General features: G+C 43.8%; 1 protein-coding gene across 6 annotated transcripts in view; it reads right to left on the bottom strand.

The window, feature by feature from the left end:
- Positions 1–24,118, bottom strand: part of LOC115174787 (transcription factor HIVEP2) — a 95,922-nt gene that overhangs the window by 15,973 nt on the left and 55,831 nt on the right. For 5 of the 6 annotated variants that reach the window (XM_029733682.1, XM_029733683.1, XM_029733681.1 and 2 more), the window contains one exon: positions 4,750–4,930. The exons of the other annotated variant lie outside the window; for it this stretch is intronic. The gene's annotated coding sequence lies outside the window, so the exon portion shown is untranslated. The remainder of the gene's footprint in view (positions 1–4,749; positions 4,931–24,118) is intronic. 6 annotated transcript variants of the gene reach the window in all.

The raw sequence follows: 24,118 nt of genomic DNA, 5'->3' as shown, positions 1-24,118 counted from the left end.
ACAATACAGAGCTGTCTGTAGGTGTTGGGTAAAGGACTACAATACAGATCTGTCTGTAGGTGTTGGGTAAAGGACTACAATACAGAGCTGTCTGTTGGTGTTGGGTAAAGGACTACAATACAGAGCTGTCTGTAGGTGTTGGGTAAAGGACTACAATACAGAGCTGTCTGTAGGTGTTGGGTAAAGGACTACAATACAGAGCTATCTGTTGGTGTTGGGTAAAAGACTACAACACAGAGAAGATGCTGTTCATACTCAACCTTCATACTCATGTGCAACCTGTTTGGCCATGCCACCAGCCCAACGCCTCATCTTGAAGATGAATTAGCCCAGAATCGTCTGTGGACTTTGAACAGGCTTGATAGGGAACAGAGCGTGACATCATTTCCCCAGACAAGCCAGTCCATGAGCCTGAGCCTGAGTAGACACACACACACACACACACACACACACACACACACACCATTTTCCTCCTTCTCACTCTCTCTCTCTCCCTCTCTTTCTCTCCTCATCCTCCTCTATCAGTGAGAGGCCTAATATGGGAGAGTTCAGTGGTCTGAGCATAGTGCTTGGGGTGTCGAGCCAAAAGGCCGGGCCGGGCCCCCGCAGGCTGAGAGCCATTTAGAGAGGGAGAATCAGCTCCTTTCAACATGAGGTCATGCTTAATGCAACGGGAACTCTGGCAGCCTCGCCAGTGTCCCCAGCCTGATATACAGTTACCAATCAAACAAGTGGCCAGACGGACACAGACAAAGGGGAGAGGGGGTAAGTGTCGCCATGCTAAGGTCCTGGGGAGGCTAGGTTGAGGGAGGGAGGGACTCTCTGGTAGACCAACTGTGGGAGAGGGCTGGGTAATTGAAAACGGCATAGAGGAACACAACTCTCGCTGTGTCTGTGTACCAGCCCTCTGCTCTGAGACACTTCAACAGGCATTTTTGCGGACTGCTGCAATGCTGGAAAGAGCAACAACAAAAAGTCAGCAGCATGCAGCCAGGTTTTAGGATTTGTCTCCTGGACGTGGTAACAGCTAAACATGCATGCTGCGTGCATTATGGGATAAACCATGTGACCCAGCTCTGACTCTCTATGTTGTTGGAGGTGCAGTTATGGGATTTCTTCAGCTAAGCAGCAGAACCAAGTATCCCTAGTTAATTCATGCTCCACAGCTGTAGACGTTTAATGTACATGTTTCCATTTAGCCCTGGATGAAACACATCACATCCCATCTCTGGAAGGAAAAAGAAGGAGAATGAAGAAAAAAGTCCAAGATAAAAAAAGAAAAAGGCTTCATGTCGGTCTTAATTGTCTATGGAAAGACAGTCATATTTTCCACCGGCTAAGTTCCACCGGGTAAGCTTGAAACCATTACCGAGCTAGCCTTCATTACATTTTCCACAACATTTTGCAGAAATGACAGGAAGCAGCAGGAGTGGTACTGATTAATTGTCTTTCTCACTTACAACAGCATGCTTCATTGAAAGCCCACCGTCTTTTCACCTACAGTAGAACTTCATGAGGTATGCTGAACTTTATATCAACATAAAATGGGCGACCAGCAGTTAACCTTTAAAACCATGTAACCGTAGGGAAGAAGGACGCTTCCTTACGGACATTTCAGCTGTGACTATCTTGGATGGAGGATTAACACAGGTCTAACTGAGCCTGGAAGCTTATCACATGACATTGAACAAGTAAGCTTACACTACCCTCCATGTCCCCCCTTCCTCCTCATCAACATACCCCTCCTCCCCCACACAGAACCCTCCTCCCCCACACAGATCCCTCCCAGCTCTCAAAGTTGAGGTATTCTATTCCTAATATATACTGCACACCATGTGGACACCAAGATATCAAACAGGGTATTGTACTATATATCAAACAGGGTATTGTACTATATATCAAACAGGGTATTGTACTATATATCAAACAGGGTGCGGCTAAGATGCAATACATAGTAAAGAATAGATAGTGAAGGATACAATATACAGTATATACTGTACATATGAGATGAGTAAGTACTCTATATCAAACAGGGTATTGTACTATATATCAAACAGGGTATTGTACTATATATCAAACAGGGTGTTGTACTATATATCAAACAGGGTGTTGTACTATATATCAAACAGGGTGTTGTACTATTTATCAACCAGGGTGTTGTACTATATATCAAACAGAGTATTGTACTATATATCAAACAGGGTATTGTACTATATATCAAACAGGGTATTGTACTATGACGCTGGGTAAATCCAGTGGAACAGTATACCTCATAACCTCCAAGTATTTAAACTGCTGCGGCCTCTATAAAGACAAGTTGAAGGCAAAACAAGAAGGGGAGGCCGTGATCCTGGTGGATGAGAGGAGGACAAACTCAAACATCTGCACCGATGTGCCTCCCTGCCTGCCTGGTCCAACCAGGGTCGCACCCTAGACCAAATCAATTACTCAAGTCCACTGTCTAAAGTTAACAGCCCTGCTTATGGTGAGCATACCAACATGAGCTGGGTGTCTAACCCACTGACACTGCCTACCATAGACAACACTGTAAAGGGATAATACTTGCACACATCAAGGATCCGTAGTTAAGACTCCTTAACAATGTACACATCGGGATATCTAGCACAAATGTTACCAAGTGTATGGGAGTGAATGGGCTAGTCGAATGGGTTTCCCTTCCCTGAAGAAATAGCTAGGTACACCACGGAGTTCATTCACACTAACCAACATAGTAGTAAACAGAGGAGCTCTTGTCAGAAAAGGGAGAGGAGAGAGGAGAGAGGAGGGAGAGGAAAGAGAAGGGAGAGGAGAGATGAGGGAGAGGAGAGAGAAGGGAGAAGAGAGAGGAGGGAGAGGAAAGAAGAGGGAGAGTAGAGAGAAGGGAGAGGAGAGAGAAGGGAGAGGAGAGAGGAGGGAGAGGAGAGAGAAGGGAGAGGAGAGAGGAGGGAGAGGAGAGAGAAGGGAGAGGAGAGAGAAGGGAGAGGAGAGAGGAGGGAGAGGAGAGAGAAGGGAGAGGAGAGAGGAGGGAGAGGAGAGAGAAGGGAGAGGAGAGAGAAGGGAGAGGAGAGAGGAGGGAGAGGAAAGAAGAGGGAGAGTAGAGAGAAGGGAGAGGAGAGAGAAGGGAGAGGAGAGAGGAGGGAGAGGAGAGAGAAGGGAGAGGAGAGAGGAGGGAGAGGAAAGAGGAGGGAGAGGAGAGAGAAGGGAGAGGAGAGAGGAGAGAGAAGGGAGAGGAGAGAGAAGGGAGAGGAGAGAGGAGGGAGAGGAGAGAGAAGGGAGAGGAGAGAGGAGAGAGGAGGGAGAGGAAAGAGAAGGGAGAGGAGAGAGGAGAGAGAAGGGAGAGGAGAGAGAAGGGAGAGGAAAGAGGAGGGAGAGGAAAGAGGAGGGAGAGGAAAGAGGAGGGAGAGGAGAGAGAAGGGAGAGGAGAGATGAGGGAGAGGAAAGAGGAGGGAGGAGGGAGAGGAAAGAGGAGGGAGAGGAGAGAGAAGGGAGAGGAGAGAGAAGGGAGAGGAGAGAGAAGGGAGAGGAGAGAGGAGGGAGAGGAGAGAGAAGGGAGAGGAGAGAGGAGGGAGAGGAGGTAGATAGAGGAGAGAGGAGAAGGAGAGGAGAGGTGTGAGCTGGAGGAGGTATGACAGGTGGAATATGATCGAGATGAAAGGTTACAGAATAATTCAGGCCATTACATGGCAAGTCAGTGGGGAGTAGGGCAGAGAGGACCACTGACCAGGTAAACACACAGCCATAACCAAGTCAGTGGGGAGTAGGGCAGAGAGGACCACTGACCAGATAAACACACAGCCATAACCAAGTCAGTGGGGAGTAGGGCAGAGAGGACCACTGACCAGATAAACACACAGCCATAACCAAGTCAGTGGGGAGTAGGGCAGAGAGGACCACTGACCAGGTAAACACACAGCCATAACCAAGTCAGTGGGGAGTAGGGCAGAGAGGACCACTGAGCAGATAAACCCACAGCCATAACCAATTGTGCATAAACATATAATTGAGAAATAAACAAAACACATTGTCTGCTTCCTGGTGGTACTGCAAAGTCCCAAATGTTATTCTGTACTTATACTCGCCTATTGAACAGCCAGTAAATCATGAGCAATATTTTTATCACCTTTATCATGAGTCAACCCCAGCCCGTAGATAAGATAGCATCAGGCCTGTCCTTTTATCTCCCATCTGCTAGCACGCAGCTAAAGCAAACACACACCCCTTCCAGATGTGAGGCTCACTGAGACAAGGTCTGTTCACAACATTCCCCTTATTTCCATTCTAAACACATGAACGCCTGACTCCTGTGTGTGTGTGTGAGTGTTAAGACTGAGCGTGAGTGTGTGTGTGTGTGTAAGTGTGTGTGTGTGTGTGTGTATGTGTGTCTGTGTGAGTGTTAAGACTGAGCGTGAGTGTGTGTGTGTGTGTGTGTGTGTGTAAGTGTGTGTGTGTGTGAGAGTGGTAAGCGTGAGCATGAGTGTGTGTGTGTATGTGTGTGTGTGTGTGTGAGTGAGAGTGTTAAGAGTGAGCGTGAGTGTGTGAGTGTGTGAGAGTGGTAAGCGTGAGCGTGTGTGTGTATGTGTGTGTGTGTGTGTGTGTGTGAGAGTGGTAAGCGTGAGCGTGAGTGTGTGTGTGTATGTGTGTGTGTGAGAGTGGTAAGCGTGAGCGTGAGTGTGTGTGTGTGTGTGAGAGTGGTAAGCGTGAGCGTGAGTGTGTGCGTGTATGTGTGTGAGTGTGTGTGTGAACAGTCACCTGCGTGATCTCAGAGGACTGGAGGTGGTGATTGAGCCTGGCACTGTTTAGGGTCTTCGGTCCGCTTGGTTGGGTGCAAGGTGGGGTGGTCGCTGGGTCAGGCTGGTGGGAGGAGGGCGAGGGGTGGGGGTTCAGAGATCAGGATGACCCCTTGGCCAGGGTGCGGAGATGACACAGACCACTGGAGAGAAACGGCAAGAAGAGAACCATGTTGAAACCTGCTGATGTCATAAAAATAAAAACCTGCCATAGAAAATCCAATAGACTGGTTCGGAATGGGCCAATAAATCAAACCAATTTTATCGTCTCTCTATCAATCTACTTTTATAATTTAACAAAGTTTCAGCACTTTGGTCGGGCTCCATATGGTTAATGGAACACCACCTGCCAAAACGGTCCCAGAGGGGGCATCAGACAATCGAGGCATAATTATCCCAGATATACTACTGGGAAGAGAAGTATGGTTTCATACTGTCAGACTGATGACAACACCCTCTCAGATTCAAGCAAACACAGGGACAGACACCTTGTATTATGTCCCTCTCACCCGCACACTGTTGTGTGTATTGACGTCAAGTATAGAAGAGAACAGCACGTGTCATTTTACAGGAGGTCCACGTCAGCCTCTCCCATTAGAAGGACGACAGCTTCTGACATTTGGTATGGAGCTGTCGCCGTGATGGTGTTGTATGGTACAAAGAGCTCATATTTCATGGGATATCTAAGGTATGACGCAAAATTGAGAAATTGCCTGATAGAGCTAAGCTGGAACAATAGTCCTGCGCTCTTTCTACCATACATATCTCCCTCTGTTAGGAGAGGGTCGAATTGATGCTCTCTTTTCCAACCTGACAGCACCTGACAAATAAGACAAATCTTATCGCCGTAAAAGAGGAGCGGGCATAATTAGGTTGGTTGTTAATCTAAAGGACGGTGAGAGAGAGAACTTTCTTTCATCATGCTCCATGAAAATGCCAGCGTGAAACTCTGCTCGATCCATCCATTACCTCCTCGGCCTCGCTGACAAATCCCAGATATTAAATTACCAGAGACCCAGGGAGCCAAGGCAACTGAAATATGGGAGAGGAGACACTATCTTTGTCTGATTCTCTTCCTCTCGTCCTCTTTCTTTCTTTCTCCTTCTCTCCTTTTCTCTCTCGCACTCTTTTCATTTCTTTCTCTCTATCCGTAATTTTCTCTCTCCCCTCTTTCACTCTCACCCCATTTCACTCTCTGACCACAGACTCGGCCCACCCTTCAGGGAGAGGGAAGATGTAATCCCATTGCTATGGTAAGGCCCCAGCCCTCGGCCCACTGGCTGGGTCTGATGCATGGCCGCATTTCAATGTGGTTTTGCAATAAAAGGGACCTCTCCCTGATTAAATACAGTATGGAGAGGGGCCTAACATAGTAAACTGAACTCAAGCGCTCTGTGTTCCTCCATTAGATAACTGTGTTTTTATCCAGGACAGAGGTTGTATACTGTGCTGTTGATCTATTTTTACCTCAGAACCCCTTTCCACTGCACTGGATAATACATGATTCATAGATGCAGGCATTCTGAGAGGAAGCTGTGAAGTGGTCTATTCCTGATGGCAGGTAAGGTTGTTTTTCGAGATGTTCTCCTGGTCTTTATTTCGCTCTCTCTCTCTGACTCAGGATGCTGTGACTCAGACTTATGTAAGCTATGCCAGGCCAGAGGGCAGAGAGCAGGGGGGCAGGTTGCCCATCTCTGTGTGTCTCTATGAGTCTACCTTCTCTAATAAGGTAGAATATTACCTCAGTCCGTCTGACCTAAGCCTGCTGGGCAGGGGAACTTTGAGGCAAGATAACCCTTAACCTTTCCATGGGGATGCATCCTAATCTGCAGTATGACTCTCTCAGCAACAAAAGAGCATAGGTTAGCTAGTTTATATCTAGCTATGTCAGATTCCACGCCCTGCTCCAATGCAGGATTCCACCAGAAACAAAAATAAAGACATACTATCCTCTCTTTCACACAATGTAAGTCGATGTCCAAAAACGACAGTACAGTACAGCTCATGGGATGGACATGCCTAATGTACCGCCCTGAGCTGCTGCAGAGTGTCTCAACACAGCAAGTTCATCACCCATAATTAAAAAGTGTTTCATGAATGTTTCTTATCCTCTTGGTAATAAGTCAAATCATAATCTATGACAGTTATTGGCACATTATGGAACTTGTCATGACTCAAAAGTAAAACAGTTGGCTATTGAGACACCAATGCATGTATCATAACACTGATGTCATTAGTCATAATTATAAATATCTATCAAGGGTGTTATGTCAGGGTAATAAAAATGATAGTGTAGGGGTTGGGTCTCTAATTTGGCCCACAGAACTCCCTCAGTGATTGCTGCTCAGCCTAGAGGATTAGGCCTTACCTGCCTCCATAAAACTTCTATAAAAATATGTTTGATAAGGTCCCTGAAATGACTCTTCAATTCCATCAAGTTTAGGAACATCAAAACAGAACTATAGAAATAGCAGAATAACTATTCTGGATCTCTCTCTGCTGTTTACCAAAAGATGAGCATCTTGCCAAGTCGGAGCTAGCCGAGCACTTATGCACAAACCAAACCCACGGGTTGTAGTCACACAGAATAAAGATGGATCCTCTTCTGAGGAGAAGTGAGCCATTTGTTTCAATGTGGGCCTGTTGGCAGCCTGTTTGCAGCCAGAGAGCAGGAGTTCCTCAGAGATTTGAGTAAGTGCTGTGATCATTGACTCCTAGTGGGAGAGCACTGCTCTGCTCCGGCAGCATAGGGGGCTATTCTTATCTCTAAAAATCACTATGGGGGCCTGTGAATGATGCGCAGTTCCATGGACCCCATCACTCAATGTTGGGATAAATCAGGGAGAGGTCCACTCTGATTTCGGGAGCACGTACAGTAGGACGAACTTCGCTGAAAAATACTAGAACAGCAAGGCTGCATATACTCACCACTGCAACATCTCCAGTAATCTCTGAAACAGCCGAACTGCATTTTTTAAATAATTAGTCATGAAACAGTTACAGGAAATATCCCCTTACCTATCCTGAAGGCCAACTAAAAAGGGAGCACTAACTGGAAACTGGGAACAAAAAATCAGTCCTTTATTAAAAATAGCAAACTTCCAGTTTCATACATACTTTCCAATCCATTGGCTGTGCTTAGATATTCACTAAAAACAAGTTCCATGTTTACACTGTATGTTCCACAGTCCAAAAATACCCCCAGTATTATTTGTGCAATAATTCATCCTGCCTACTGCAGTGGTGCAGTCAGAAAGAAGCCGTCACACCTACACTCGTTATTATTGTCTCAATCTCAATTGGATTACAGTGCAGCAGCATTTAATACCATACACATTATGGTACTTTGTAATCCTGATCCGTCCCTGCATTTCTCTGAAACATAAACATCTTCCTGAGGAAGAACATATCCAGTCACGCTTGTCTGATAGCAGTACTGTAGCAGCAGTGGCGTCGGCGCATGGCATGGACGGATGCGCCAGAAAGACCCCAGCACTCTGAACGTAACAACCCTCTTATGTAATCACTAAATTCTTAAACACTTGTTTCCATTTAAGTGCCACTTTTACTCAATAGAAGATACAAGTGCATTGTTTGGCTAAGGTACAAGACAGAACACGTGACAAACTGAAGAAAGCAGAGCCTGAAAAAACACTTCTGCAAAACTTTTTTTTAATCTACCGCAACCAATTTTGCGGTACAATGGACAATGTTTATTGTAATTCCCTCACAAAACAGTGGCTGACAGCCATTGTCTCGGTTTGAACTGAACTAAACTGAACTGGGGGTTGGAAATGACCCTCCTACTCTTCTCCACTTCCACAACATTATTCAGCTGATAAAATTTTTATGCGTAGTAATACAGGAGAGTTAGTGGGATCATTGGAAGTGGCATTAAGAAGCTAAATGTATCACAGTGTGAGGTGCCCTGAGGCCACCGGGCCTGTCATCACCTCCTGCCCTACTCCCCCTCCTCACCCCCACCCCCGCCAACGGGGCTGAAACCATGGGAACAGACGAGCGCCCTGTCAGGTGCACCTGCATCGGCCTGACACCTCCTCTGCCCTAGACGACAAACGTCCCCTCTCCTCTTCTCTCTTCTCCTGTCTTCCTCTCTCTTTCTCTCCCCTCCCCTCTCCTTTTCGCTCCTCTCCCCAGCCCAGAAACAGTCAGCCCTCCACAGCACATGTTGGTTTAAGTCCTATTCACCAGGAAAACCAGGGCAGTCGGCCTCCCTAACACGATCCCATAATGTAGGGGCCAATTAGGCTATATAATGGGCTGGAGTGGCAGGGAGGCAGGGTCGACAAAGCTCCCACTGCCCGGCCTCGCCACGTGCTCCCTGACACATTTCTTTGGCATCAGTCACGGCCTCACGTCTGCCCTGTGGCCTTTTGCTCGGAGAGAGAACAGCGGAACTCACTGCACACATACATGCTGCTGGGGGAACAAAGCCCCCTGTGTGAGTGTGTCCTGTTTCAGTACCCTCTCTCTCTCTCTCTCTCTCTCTAGCTATGTTTCTCCCTTCCCCCTCTCTCTCTCTCTCTTTCCCCTTCGCTCTCACTCAATGCCTATCTCTCTCTTTCCCCTTCTCTCTCACTCCATGCCTCTCTCTCTTTCTCTCTACCTCCCAGCCTTCGGCTGTCTATAAGGGTCTGGGTGCTGGAGGATGAGGATCATCTCTCTCTTAATATCTCTCATTTAAAGTCACACGTCTGTCTTCCATAATTAATCGGAGTCTTCTTAATAAATATGCCTAAACTCCTGTTTCTGCTTTAATTAGTCTCGTAGCTCGGGGCGTTATATAGAGCCAATGCAATTACCTTATACTTAATGGGGATGCTAAAAAATTTATGGGCGGAAACCGAAAAGTACATTTGAAGAATGGCACAATCGACAATGGGGACAGGATCCAGCCCTGCTCCTGTGATGGGGGGAGAATGGGGGGGCGAAAAGAGAGAGAGAGGCTCCATGTTCCAGCACACAAACATCAGAGGGTTCTGTTATTCTTCACTTCTCTCTCGCTCCATCTGTACATCCCCCCCTCCCCTCCTCTCCCCATGTCTGTTCCTGACAGGGCGGCCTGATGGAAAGCACAGCACTGAAGGATGAGTGCATCAGCATGGAATTCTGAGAATAACTGCGGTCGTGACATCAGAATCCCACTTTTTTAAAAGTGGGGACCCTGAGCGCTCCCCGGACAGCTGAGGTCGAGTGTCATGTTACTCTTTATAAAGAGCCGGGAAATGGGCCTAAGTGGATTTCCTGACGGCGTCGGCGGCCATCTTTCATTTGAGTGGTCTTGACGCTGGCGTTCGTTCAGCGGTGAAGTCAAAAGGAGAGAGGGACCTCTGTGTGCTGCTGGACAACAGACAAACCACTGATCTCTCAGAGAGCTGCTTGGTTGGCCAGGCCTACACATGGATTCCTCCACTGAGGACTTGTCAGGACTGAGGTTTCAACACAATATCCCCTTCACCCCGGGGATGTGTGTGCGTGCCTTCATGCCTCTCACAGGCCATATGTTGACGAAACTCTTAGCTTCTTTCTCCAAAGACAACAATACATAACACGTCCCTTTCTTTTCAATAGCCTTTATACACTCATAGAACCATAGTCCCCATAGCCTCCAGACAGACAGTTTCCCCAAGCCTCAATACCAGTAACACTAACTAACCCCACTCTGTGACACCCCAGAGGGGCTCCAGAACCAGACCAGACAGAGGAAACAATCAGGGGACTCAGGGAGCTGGGAGCCAGGAGCCAGGCTCCAGCAGGTGTAGCAGAGCGAGAGCAGGGCCTTTGAGCTGACAGGTCGTTGCGCTGCTGCTGCTCTGTAATCAGCTCATTGGGAGACAGAATTTGGGCTGAACCAAAATGGGAAGCACATGGCATTTAATGGGAATTAATCACACAGTGAACCACCAGTGGAGAGAGAGAGAGAGAGAGAGAGAGAGGGACACGCATGGCCACGGACACGCCGCCTCCGGGGACCAGATAATCAGTGTCATTTTCACACCCCACTATCCCCAAATCCCAAATGACTGTGTCTTTCTCTGGGTGTGATGAAGAGAGAGACAGGGGATGTCTGTCAACACACTCACACTAACACTTCCTCCGGCCGCAGCCAGCATCGAACCACCAGTGGGTGGGGTGAGCTGATGACCCAATGACACTCGATGTGCTTGTCATGTCCAAAACAGAGCAATGAGAATCATGCAGTCTGTGAGGGGTGAATCACCCACTCTCCCTCCGTCTGTGTCACCTGCCTCTCCTCTCTCCCCCAGAATAACAACCTGGCCAGACCTTGATAGCTAGCTCGGGCTGCCTGTGAGTCTCAGCAGCAGCGCTAGCCGCCGGCGTCCCCGCCAAGCCCACTCCTAGTATACGAGGCGGGAGCTGGCCCTGCTGTCCTCTGAGTCAGCCTGTAAAACTTCTCAAGTCTCCGTCTGTCCAGTTTTCACTAGTTTCGCCTCCCGACACACATCCGCCCCGACGTGCTCTCTTTCGCTCTCTTTTTTTTTTTTTTAGGAAGGTTTGGGTCGTTTAAGAGCGCCGAAGCACTTCGGTGGGATTTCTGGTGTGCTGGGGCAGAATTCTCCGGGCTGAAATGAGAGCTTTATGGCTGTGCAATTGATGGTCTCGGGACGGGCAGCACATTTTATCGGGTCCCAGTAGAAACGTGTTGATTGACACTGAGGTGGAGGAGACAGGGGGTTCTGTGCACTCCAACTCATGAACACTCGCAGCCAGAGAAGGTGGAAACTGTGCATATGGTATGTATGCATTAGTCGGCTTCTCTAAACAAGGTCAGACACCATCCATCTTTAACTAAACAGAAGTAGTCAGAAAAAAAAGAGGCTACTTCAAATCACCTGCCACTTCAACACTGTTCTGTATGATGCACATGAAATGCTACAGTACATACAAACTGCATGTGTGATAATATGTCATTCACAAGTCAGACCACCTTGTTCCCATACATCGTGCTCCTCCAGTCCCAGTGTGAGAGAGAACTTCGCCTTTCCTAGGTGTGAATTACTTCCCTCCCATGTTAAGCAGTGTGCTGCAGTTAAGGGCCACAGCTGTTTTCTCACGACAGGGAGCTGAACAATAGCCCCTAGCTTTGGCCTCCCCTGGTACGACGGTCACTTCCTCATCCATACCCTCCAACCCAGTGGCATTCCCCACTCCCCACACACAAAGCTCTGAAAAACCAACTGCCTTCTGATGAAATTCCCTGAAATCCGCAGGAAACAAAGTGTAATTCATCCGTAACAGCGTCTATTTCCACCATTGTCTTGTACACACCATGTGGGTATAGAGGGTGGCTCTGGTTGTCCTGCCAACCCTGTTTGTGGAAATCCTGGGTGTTGATCAAACAAAGACAGTCTACATCCCCCACTGCCAACAGCCAACAATACTTGGGAGGGAGGGGGGAGGGAAGGAGGAGGGAGGGAGGAGGGAGGGACGGAGGGAGGCCTTGGTAGAGCTAGCTATCTGGCTGTGGTAGGGGAAGCCTGTATGACCAAACAGGACAGAAACGGTATAGGACGTAGGTTAGGCTATCCTGTTGAAAGAAGATAGTTATCAATCAAAACCCTGTGTGCATCCTTGTGAGCGGCCACACAGTGTTACAGAACTCATGATCATGTATTGTAAAGTACAGCACAGATCAAATTCCAATGATGATACTAGTGTAACGTTCTGTCGGTGTGGTATTCTCACACCTCAGACCGATATGTCCATTGTCGGTGTCATATTTTGTGTGTGACTGTAGTGGCAGTGGAAGATGGTGTGCATTTGACTTGTGTGGTCAGCCATTCATACATATGTGTTTAGAGTTGAGGTTTTTACTGAATCCTTCCAGCTGTCTATCTGTCAGCTCTACCCACAAACCTTGGACTGGAGTCGGACTTCCTCTCCATGAAAAAACACACACACACGCACACACACACACACACACAGTCTGGGTGTGACGTAACAGTGCCCCACCCCCTCCAGGCATGATGATTCCAGGTGGCGTGGCCTTAGAGGAGCTAATCTCCCAGACAGAGGACGGTGAAATGGGAGGGCCACAATCAGACGATCAGCCCTTCATGCATCACCTTCTTTGAAAGGAACAGCTTAGTCAAGGGGGGGAAAAAGAACTGTAGGGCTTCCAAAGCATCGTGTTCATTAGTCCAGAAGCATCTACAGAGTATCATTGTTCAAGAGGCTCCCTGACAACACCGATAGGCTCAATGATAAACAAAGGTCTGTTCACACCAAAGCCTTTCACTCAAGGTGTTACGAAAATTAGTTCAACACACGTCTTAACGCAGCAATCATAATGTAACATCATCAGCCTCGGGGTTTGTCTTGGGATTCCAGACGCCTTCAAACATCTGCACAATAATGGACAATCAAGCTGAGTCAATGATAATGAATCATAAGAAATCACAACATAGTTTAGTTCCTCATAAATGGGTAGTTTATGATAATCAACAGGTAATAAAGGCAACCCAGACCTCATTTGTCAAAACAGGTTTACCACATTTTTATTTCACCTTTAACTTCACCTTGGTTATTTAAGTATCAAGCCAAGGTTGACCGCTGACTCACCACCGTGGCGGTAGATACAGGTTGTATACTGATACTCCAGCCTTTGCCGTCATATTCTTTATGGCCTTTGATACAGAAACTGCTGTGTCTGCACAGAGTCCTTCCCAGCTAATCTCTGTATAATGAAGGGCGTGATATGCTGTAGGGTTTCCGCAAGATAAAGTAGTGCCCTTACCGGAGTCCCTGTCAAGAGGATTAGCTAGTGACTGTAGGGAGTTGGAGCGTAAACCTGATTCTGTAGGGACCAGGGCCATCCTCTGAGGCCCCCTACAGTAATGTTGTCATTGGAGAGCAGGCTGCCTGCCCTGTCCACACGCCTAATAAAGAGCGAATTGGAGAGGGGAAATGGGGAAGAGTTACCCCGAGCCAAGAATATCTCCCTGTCTGTCCGTCAGTCTTTCTGCTGGGGTTTTTCATAAAGCCACTTCAGACAGTGTCTATATTTCGGCATTGATTTCTGCCTGTTTAACAGCCGCACTGAGAGGGAGACGGACCCTCACGCAAGATAATAACAATGCCTGATTGAGCCTCACTACGCATTCATATTAATGCTAAGCTAAGCACATGAGTAAAGTGGCCCGCTTTTCAAAGCAACCTAGTTGCCAGGCCTGAATTATACAGAAGGCCAGTGTCACTCCAGCCCAGCAGGGAGAGAGAGAGAAAGAGAGAGAAAGAAAGAGAGAAAGAGAGAAAGAGAGAAAGAGAGAAAGAGAGAGAGAGAAAGAAAGAGAGAAAGAGAGAGAGAGAGAGAGAGAAAGAGAGAAAGAGAGAAAGAGAGAGAGAGAGAGAGAAAGAGAGAGAGAGAGAGAGAGAGAAAGAGAGAGAATCTCCCTGATGAGTAGATCGGAAACAGGACAGAGATACTGTACATCCTCAGTGAACACACAGGGTCAGAGCTACCCATGGCCAAGGGTTGTAGGAACGCCACTCCCACCCTGCAGGCTGATAACAAATCAGCTGTCTGCTTCTCACACCTCCACAGACACAACACTGTACACAGCAACATCCCCAAGAGAGACATCCACTGCTCTCTGCTCTCCGTCCCAGTCACAATGAGGGGTGAGGCCAGGCCAAGCCAAGCCAGGAGAGGAGAGAAAGGCCTGCTGTTATCCCTCATTATCTATTCATATCAACACAGACAGATAGACCGGAACTAAAGAAACATGCCACAGGGAAACTGCTCTGCTCCATTCAGTTTTTATACAACAAATGTTATTCAGTCAAGTAAGAGGCTTTTCTCAAATTGTACTTAGTCAGCCGGAGGAAATGTGTCGGTGGGACAAGAGGGTTCATTTAGTGTCTGGGTAAGGTAGCAGGGGGAAGGGAGGGGAGAGGAACGCGGAGGGTGGACTGACACAGCTGTGGCGGGCAGAACATGGAATCCTCTCCAGCAGACTGGGGAGACCAGAGGGAACACTACTTCACTCTACTGACTGACTGACTGACTGAACACAAGGTGCCAGAATTGGACTTAAATGGCTTCTTCTATTAACTCGACATAAACAGAACCTCACGGAGGACCTGACTTTCTCCTGATCATGTGACACAAGCAGGAAAAACTTGGGCCTTAGATATAGCCGACAATATAACGACTCTATAATAGAGGCTCAGATCAGACCTGGTCAGATCAAGTGCTTATTAAGAATAAACTCTGGGCCATATTCATATTGTATGGAGAAACACTTACTGTATAGCTGCACTGTAAGTAATGTAATATCCTGCTGTCTTTCTTGACCAACCAGAAAACAGTACAGTCCTACAGTACAGTGTGTTCTCTCTAACGTTGGGGAAGAAGATTCCGGAAGAGCATGTTCATCAACCCGAATAAGAAACAAAAGGTGAGCGCTACCTTGCTTACTGACAGCTGTGCTGTTTGCTTACTGTAGAAGCTGAACGATGTAACTGGATGTTTTACATTATAGTCTACTGACCCACAATATGGGTCCCTCCAGGGACACTATAAACTACATTTAAAAACAAGGCATGATGGAGATAACTGAACTGCTCAAAACTGGCTTTTTTGACTATTACTGTATTTAAAAAGATATGCACTCTCCACCTTAGATAATGTTGTATCCTGTCCAATGGAATTCATCCATTCATTCATATCCATTGAGAGTCTTCCCTGTTTGTGTTAATAAGGCACCAGATCCCAGCTGGGTGTTCACAGCAGAAGGGTTAAACTGCGGATTGAAATAAGTCGAAGGACATTTCTCAACGGAGCAGCTGCAACAATATTTGCGATGCTTCCATAATAAGAATCCTATGTAGAGAGGAGGGAGGAAGGGAGGGAGGGAGGGAGGGATGGACAGAGGTAGGGAGGGAGGGATGTGGGGAAAAACTCTAGGGAACAATGTGGTATTTCTGCCTGCCTATCTAAAATGATCTTGTCAGAGTGGATTGGAGCTGTGAAGGACACTTTTTGAGACATCGCTCAAGTGGCCTTGGACCGGTGAGGAACTGCTGAGACCAGAGAAAAGCCATGAGCAATATACTGTGTGTGTTCGGCACAAAAATAAACACACTTACATGAGTCTAACGTCCCTGTGGATTCAATCCTGTACGGCTGTTTTGTTCTGATGGTTTCTTTTTGTGGTGCTTTTGTTTCACTCCCAGCCGTACACAAGTATTTACGCCGTGGCTGATTTCTGTGCCTTTATTTCAATGCCTGGATGTAGCCGTATAGATGGCTGTGTTTTAACACAACACCGACACAAATTCCTGTTTCAGCGTTTCAACAAAAGATGTGAGATTGAGAGAGCGCGATAGAGAGGCGTGCAGCCGGAATCGAGCCAATGACGCTAAAGGAAGTGGTCACAAGAGGTGTGAAGTTGACTTCTCTGAGTCTCTGACTGACAAGGGAGGGAGGGGGAGAGAGAGACAGAGAGAGAGAGTCACTTTTGTTTATTATCTACTTCACTTGCTTTGGCAATGTTAACATATGTTTCCCATGCCAATAAAGCCCTTGAATTGAATTGAATTGAATTGAGTCACACACGGCTTCCGCTTTACGGGGAAGATAAAGGACAGGAAACAGGCCTAAGACGAAGTGGTAGTAAAAAGAACAGAAAACAGTTTCATTCATGTTTACCCAACAGCAGGGCAGCAAGGAGCAGGCTGTGAGACATGAACCCCAGGGGCCCAGGGGCCCAGCCGTGACTAAACACCGACTGACTCTCTGACTGGCAAGAGGTGGAAACACTCGGCTCCACATGAAGAGGAAAGTTAGTCAGATTCCACCTGGCTCACTCAACATGTTCCTTCCTTTAGAGGGAGGGAGAGGAACTGGATTGATATCTCTTCTCTCTCTCTCCCTCCCTCTCTCTCGGTCTCTATCTCTGACCAAACATCACTCATGGAAAACAGAAACACACACACAGAAACATGGCTTTGTGACAGACCGTATTCTACTTGTTTTCCTCTCTCTTTAATAAAAACATGGCTTTGTGACAGACCGTATTCTACTTGTTTTCCTCTCTCTTTAATAAAAACATGGCTTTGTGACAGACCGTATTCTACTTGTTTTCCTCTCTCTTTAATAAAAACATGGCTTTGTGACAGACCTTATTCTACTTGTTTTCCTCTCTCTTTATAAAAACATGGCTTTGTGACAGACCGTATGCTACTTGTTTTCCTCTCTCTTAAATAAAAACATGGCTTTGTGACAGACCGTATTCTACTTGTTTTCCTCTCTCTTTAATAAAAACATGGCTTTGTGACAGACCGTATTCTACTTGTTTTCCTCTCTCTTAAATAAAACATGGCTTTGTGACAGACCGTATTCTACTTGTTTTCCTCTCTCTTTAATAAAAACATGGCTTTGTGACAGACCGTATTCTACTTGTTTTCCTCTCTCTTTATAAAGACATGGCTTTGTGACAGACCGTATTCTACTTGTTTTCCTCTCTCTTTAATAAAAACATGGCTTTGTGACAGACCGTATTCTACTTGTTTTCCTCTCTCTTTAATAAAAACATGGCTTTGTGACAGACCGTATTCTACTTGTTTTCCTCTCTCTTTAATAAAAACATGGCTTTGTGACAGACCTTATTCTACTTGTTTTCCTCTCTCTTTATAAAAACATGGCTTTGTGACAGACCGTATGCTACTTGTTTTCCTCTCTCTTAAATAAAAACATGGCTTTGTGACAGACCGTATTCTACTTGTTTTCCTCTCTCTTTAATAAAAACATGGCTTTGTGACAGACCGTATTCTACTTGTTTTCCTCTCTCTTAAATAAAAACATGGCTTTGTGACAGACCGTATTCTACTTGTTTTCCTCTCTCTTTAATAAAAACATGGCTTTGTGACAGACCGTATTCTACTTGTTTTCCTCTCTCTTTATAAAGACATGGCTTTGTGACAGACCGTATTCTACTTGTTTTCCTCTCTCTTTAATAAAAACATGGCTTTGTGACAGACCGTATTCTACTTGTTTTCCTCTCTCTTTATAAAAACATGGCTTTGTGACAGACCGTATTCTACTTGTTTTCCTCTCTCCTTAATAAAAACATGGCTTTGTGACAGACCGTGTTCTACTTGTTTTCCTCTCTCTTTATAAAAACATGGCTTTGTGACAGACCGTATTCTACTTGTTTTCCTCTCTCTTTAATAAAAACATGGCTTTGTGACAGACCGTATTCTACTTGTTTTCCTCTCTCTTTAATAAAAACATGGCTTTGTGACAGACCGTATTCTACTTGTTTTCCTCTCTCTTTATAAAAACATGGCTTTGTGACAGACCGTATTCTACTTGTTTTCCTCTCTCTTTAATAAAAACATGGCTTTGTGACAGACCGTATTCTACTTGTTTTCCTCTCTCTTTAATAAAAACATGGCTTTGTGACAGACCGTATTCTACTTGTTTTCCTCTCTCTTTATAAAAACATGGCTTTGTGACAGACCGTATTCTACTTGTTTTCCTCTCTCTTTATAAAAACATGGCTTTGTGACAGACCGTATTCTACTTGTTTTCCTCTCTCTTTATAAAAACATGGCTTTGTGACAGACCGTATTCTACTTGTTTTCCTCTCTCTTTATAAAAACATGGCTTTGTGACAGACCGTATTCTACTTGTTTTCCTCTCTTTTATAAAAACATGGCTTTGTGACAGACCGTATTCTACTTGTTTTCCTCTCTCTTTATAAAAACATGGCTTTGTGACAGACCGTATTCTACTTGTTTTCCTCTCTCTTTAATAAAAACATGGCTTTGTGACAGACCGTATTCTACTTGTTTTCCTCTCTTTTTAATAAAAACATGGCTTTGTGACAGACCGTATTCTACTTGTTTTCCTCTCTCTTTAATAAAAACATGGCTTTGTGACAGACCGTATTCTACTTGTTTTCCTCTCTCTTTAATAAAAACATGGCTTTGTGACAGACCGTATTCTACTTGTTTTCCTCTCTCTTTATAAAAACATGGCTTTGTGACAGACCGTATTCTACTTGTTTTCCTCTCTCTTTAATAAAAACATGGCTTTGTGACAGACCGTATTCTACTTGTTTTCCTCTCTCTTTAATAAAAACATGGCTTTGTGACAGACCGTATTCTACTTGTTTTCCTCTCTCTTTATAAAAACATGGCTTTGTGACAGACCGTAATCTACTTGTTTTCCTCTCTCTTTATAAAAACATGGCTTTGTGACAGACCGTATTCTACTTGTTTTCCTCTCTCTTTATAAAAACATGGCTTTGTGACAGACCGTATTCTACTTGTTTTCCTCTCTCTTTATAAAAACATGGCTTTGTGACAGACCGTATTCTACTTGTTTTCCTCTCTCTTTAATAAAAACATGGCTTTGTGACAGACCTTATTCTACTTGTTTTCCTCTCTCTTTATAAAAACATGGCTTTGTGACAGACCGTATTCTACTTGTTTTCCTCTCTCTTTAATAAAAACATGGCTTTGTGACAGACCGTATTCTACTTGTTTTCCTCTCTCTTTAATAAAAACATGGCTTTGTGACAGACCGTATTCTACTTGTTTTCCTCTCTCTTTAATAAAAACATGGCTTTGTGACAGACCGTATTCTACTTGTTTTCCTCTCTCTTTATAAAAACATGGCTTTGTGACAGACCATATTCTACTTGTTTTCCTCTCTCTTTAATAAAAACATGGCTTTGTGACAGACCGTATTCTACTTGTTTTCCTCTCTCTTTAATAAAAACATGGCTTTGTGACAGACCGTATTCTACTTGTTTTCCTCTCTCTTTAATAAAAACATGGCTTTGTGACAGACCGTATTCTACTTGTTTTCCTCTCTCTTTATAAAAAACATGGCTTTGTGACAGACCGTATTCTACTTGTTTTCCTCTCTCCTTAATAAAAACATGGCTTTGTGACAGACCGTATTCTACTTGTTTTCCTCTCTCTTTATAAAAACATGGCTTTGTGACAGACCGTATTCTACTTGTTTTCCTCTCTCTTTTATAAAAAACATGGCTTTGTGACAGACCGTATTCTACTTGTTCTCCTCTCTCTTTAATAAAAACATGGCTTTGTGACAGACCGTATTCTACTTGTTTTCCTCTCTCTTTAATAAAAACATGGCTTTGTGACAGACCGTATTCTACTTGTTTTCCTCTCTCTTTAATAAAAAACATGGCTTTGTGACAGACCGTATTCTACTTGTTTTCCTCTCTCTTTATAAAAACATGGCTTTGTGACAGACCGTATTCTACTTGTTTTCCTCTCTCTTTAATAAAAACATGGCTTTGTGACAGACCGTATTCTACTTGTTTTCCTCTCTCTTATAAAAACATGGCTTTGTGACAGACCGTATTCTACTTGTTTTCCTCTCTCTTTATAAAAACATGGCTTTGTGACAGACCGTATTCTACTTGTTTTCCTCTCTCTTTAATAAAAACATGGCTTTGTGACAGACCGTATTCTACTTGTTTTCCTCTCTCTTTATAAAAACATGGCTTTGTGACAGACCGTATTCTACTTGTTTTCCTCTCTCTTTATAAAAACATGGCTTTGTGACAGACCGTTTTTCTACTTGTTTTCCTCTCTCTTTAATAAAAACATGGCTTTGTGACAGACCGTATTCTACTTGTTTTTCCTCTCTCCTTTATAAAAACATGGCTTTGTGACAGACCGTATTCTACTTGTTTTCCTCTCTCTTTATAAAAACATGGCTTGTGACAGACCATATTCTACTTGTTTTCCCTCTCTCTTAATAAAAACATGGCTTTGTGACAGACCGTATTCTACTTGTTTTCCTCTCTCTTTATAAAAACATGGCTTTGTACAGGACCGTATTCTACTTGTTTTCCTCTCTCTTATAAAAACATGGCTTTGTGACAGACCGTATTCTACTTGTTTCCTCTCTCTTTATAAAAACATGGCTTTGTGACAGACCGTATTCTACTTGTTTTCCTCTCTCTTTATAAAAACATGGCTTTGTGACAGACCGTATTCTACTTGTTTTCCTCTCTCTTTAATAAAAACATGGCTTTGTGACAGACCGTATTCTACTTGTTTTCCTCTCTCTTTAATAAAAACATGGCTTTGTGACAGACCGTATTCTACTTGTTTTCCTCTCTCTTTAATAAAAACATGGCTTTGTGACAGACCGTATTCTACTTGTTTTCCTCTCTCTTTAATAAAAACATGGCTTTGTGACAGACCGTATTCTACTTGTTTTCCTCTCTCTTTAATAAAAACATGGCTTTGTGACAGACCGTATTCTACTTGTTTTCCTCTCTCTTTATAAAAACATGGCTTTGTGACAGACCGTATTCTACTTGTTTTCCTCTCTCTTTAATAAAAACATGGCTTTGTGACAGACCGTATTCTACTTGTTTTCCTCTCTCTTTAATAAAAACATGGCTTTGTGACAGACCGTATTCTACTTGTTTTCCTCTCTCTTTATAAAAACATGGCTTTGTGACAGACCGTATTCTACTTGTTTTCCTCTCTCTTTAATAAAAACATGGCTTTGTGACAGACCGTATTCTACTTGTTTTCCTCTCTCTTTAATAAAAACATGGCTTTGTGACAGACCGTATTCTACTTGTTTTCCTCTCTCTTTATAAAAACATGGCTTTGTGACAGACCGTATTCTACTTGTTTTCCTCTCTTTAATAAAAACATGGCTTTGTGACAGACCGTATTCTACTTGTTTTCCTCTCTCTTTAATAAAAACATGGCTTTGTGACAGACCGTATTCTACTTGTTTTCCTCTCTCTTTAATAAAAACATGGCTTTGTGACAGACCGTATTCTACTTGTTTTCCTCTCTCTTTATAAAAACATGGCTTTGTGACAGACCATATTCTACTTGTTTTCCTCTCTCTTTAATAAAAACATGGCTTTGTGACAGACCGTATTCTACTTGTTTTCCTCTCTCTTTAATAAAAACATGGCTTTGTGACAGACCGTATTCTACTTGTTTTCCTCTCTCTTTAATAAAAACATGGCTTTGTGACAGACCGTATTCTACTTGTTTTCCTCTCTCTTTAATAAAAACATGGCTTTGTGACAGACCGTATTCTACTTGTTTTCCTCTCTCTTTATAAAAACATGGCTTTGTGACAGACCATATTCTACTTGTTTTCCTCTCTCTTTAATAAAAACATGGCTTTGTGACAGACCGTATTCTACTTGTTTTCCTCTCTCTTTAATAAAAACATGGCTTTGTGACAGACCGTATTCTACTTGTTTTCCTCTCTCTTTAATAAAACATGGCTTTGTGACAGACCGTATTCTACTTGTTTTCCTCTCTCTTTATAAAAACATGGCTTTGTGACAGACCGTATTCTACTTGTTTTCCTCTCTCCTTAATAAAAACATGGCTTTGTGACAGACCGTATTCTACTTGTTTTCCTCTCTCTTTATAAAAACATGGCTTTGTGACAGACCGTATTCTACTTGTTTTCCTCTCTCTTTTATAAAAACATGGCTTTGTGACAGACCGTATTCTACTTGTTCTCCTCTCTCTTTAATAAAAACATGGCTTTGTGACAGACCGTATTCTACTTGTTTTCCTCTCTCTTTAATAAAAACATGGCTTTGTGACAGACCGTATTCTACTTGTTTTCCTCTCTCTTTAATAAAAACATGGCTTTGTGACAGACCGTATTCTACTTGTTTTCCTCTCTCTTTATAAAAACATGGCTTTGTGACAGACCGTATTCTACTTGTTTTCCTCTCTCTTTAATAAAAACATGGCTTTGTGACAGACCGTATTCTACTTGTTTTCCTCTCTCTTTAATAAAAACATGGCTTTGTGACAGACCGTATTCTACTTGTTTTCCTCTCTCTTTATAAAACATGGCTTTGTGACAGACCGTATTCTACTTGTTTTCCTCTCTCTTTAATAAAAACATGGCTTTGTGACAGACCGTATTCTACTTGTTTTCCTCTCTCTTTATAAAAACATGGCTTTGTGACAGACCGTATTCTACTTGTTTTCCTCTCTCTTTAATAAAAACATGGCTTTGTGACAGACCGTTTTTCTACTTGTTTTCCTCTCTCTTTAATAAAACATGGCTTTGTGACAGACCGTATTCTACTTGTTTTCCTCTCTCTTTAATAAAAACATGGCTTTGTGACAGACCGTATTCTACTTGTTTTCCTCTCTCTTTATAAAAACATGGCTTTGTGACAGACCATATTCTACTTGTTTTCCTCTCTCTTTATAAAAACATGGCTTTGTGACAGACCGTATTCTACTTGTTTTCCTCTCTCTTTATAAAAACATGGCTTTGTAACAGACCGTATTCTACTTGTTTTCCTCTCTCTTTATAAAAACATGGCTTTGTGACAGACCGTATTCTACTTGTTTTCCTCTCTCTTTATAAAAACATGGCTTTGTGACAGACCGTATTCTACTTGTTTTCCTCTCTCTTTATAAAAACATGGCTTTGTGACAGACCGTATTCTACTTGTTTTCCTCTCTCTTTAATAAAAACATGGCTTTGTGACAGACCGTATTCTACTTGTTTTCCTCTCTCTTTAATAAAACATGGGTTTGTGACAGACCGTATTCTACTTGTTTTCCTCTCTCTTTATAAAAACATGGCTTTGTGACAGGACCGTATTCTACTTGTTTTCCTCTCTCTTTAATAAAAACATGGCTTTGTGACAGACCGTATTCTACTTGTTTTCCTCTCTCTTTAATAAAAACATGGCTTTGTGACAGACCGTATTCTACTTGTTTTCCTCTCTCTTTATAAAAACATGGCTTTGTGACAGACCGTATTCTACTTGTTTTCCTCTCTCTTTAATAAAAACATGGCTTTGTGACAGACCGTATTCTACTTGTTTTCCTCTCTCTTTATAAAAACATGGCTTTGTGACAGACCGTATTCTACTTGTTTTCCTCTCTCTTTATAAAAACATGGCTTTGTGACAGACCGTATTCTACTTGTTTCCTCTCTCTTATAAAAACATGGCTTTGTGACAGACCGTATTCTACTTGTTTTCCTCTCTCTTTAATAAAAACATGGCTTTGTGACAGACCGTATTCTACTTGTTTTCCTCTCTCTTTAATAAAAACATGGCTTTGTGACAGACCGTATTCTACTTGTTTTCCTCTCTCTTATAAAAACATGGCTTTGTGACAGACCGTATTCTACTTGTTTTCCTCTCTTTAATAAAAACATGGCTTTGTGACAGACCGTATTCTACTTGTTTTCCTCTCTCTTTAATAAAAACATGGCTTTGTGACAGACCGTATTCTACTTGTTTTCCTCTCTCTTTAATAAAAACATGGCTTTG

Source organism: Salmo trutta, chromosome 35, assembly GCF_901001165.1.
Source record: "Salmo trutta chromosome 35, fSalTru1.1, whole genome shotgun sequence".
NCBI lineage: Eukaryota > Metazoa > Chordata > Actinopteri > Salmoniformes > Salmonidae > Salmo > Salmo trutta.
This window is presented reverse-complemented; position numbering and strand designations above follow the sequence as displayed.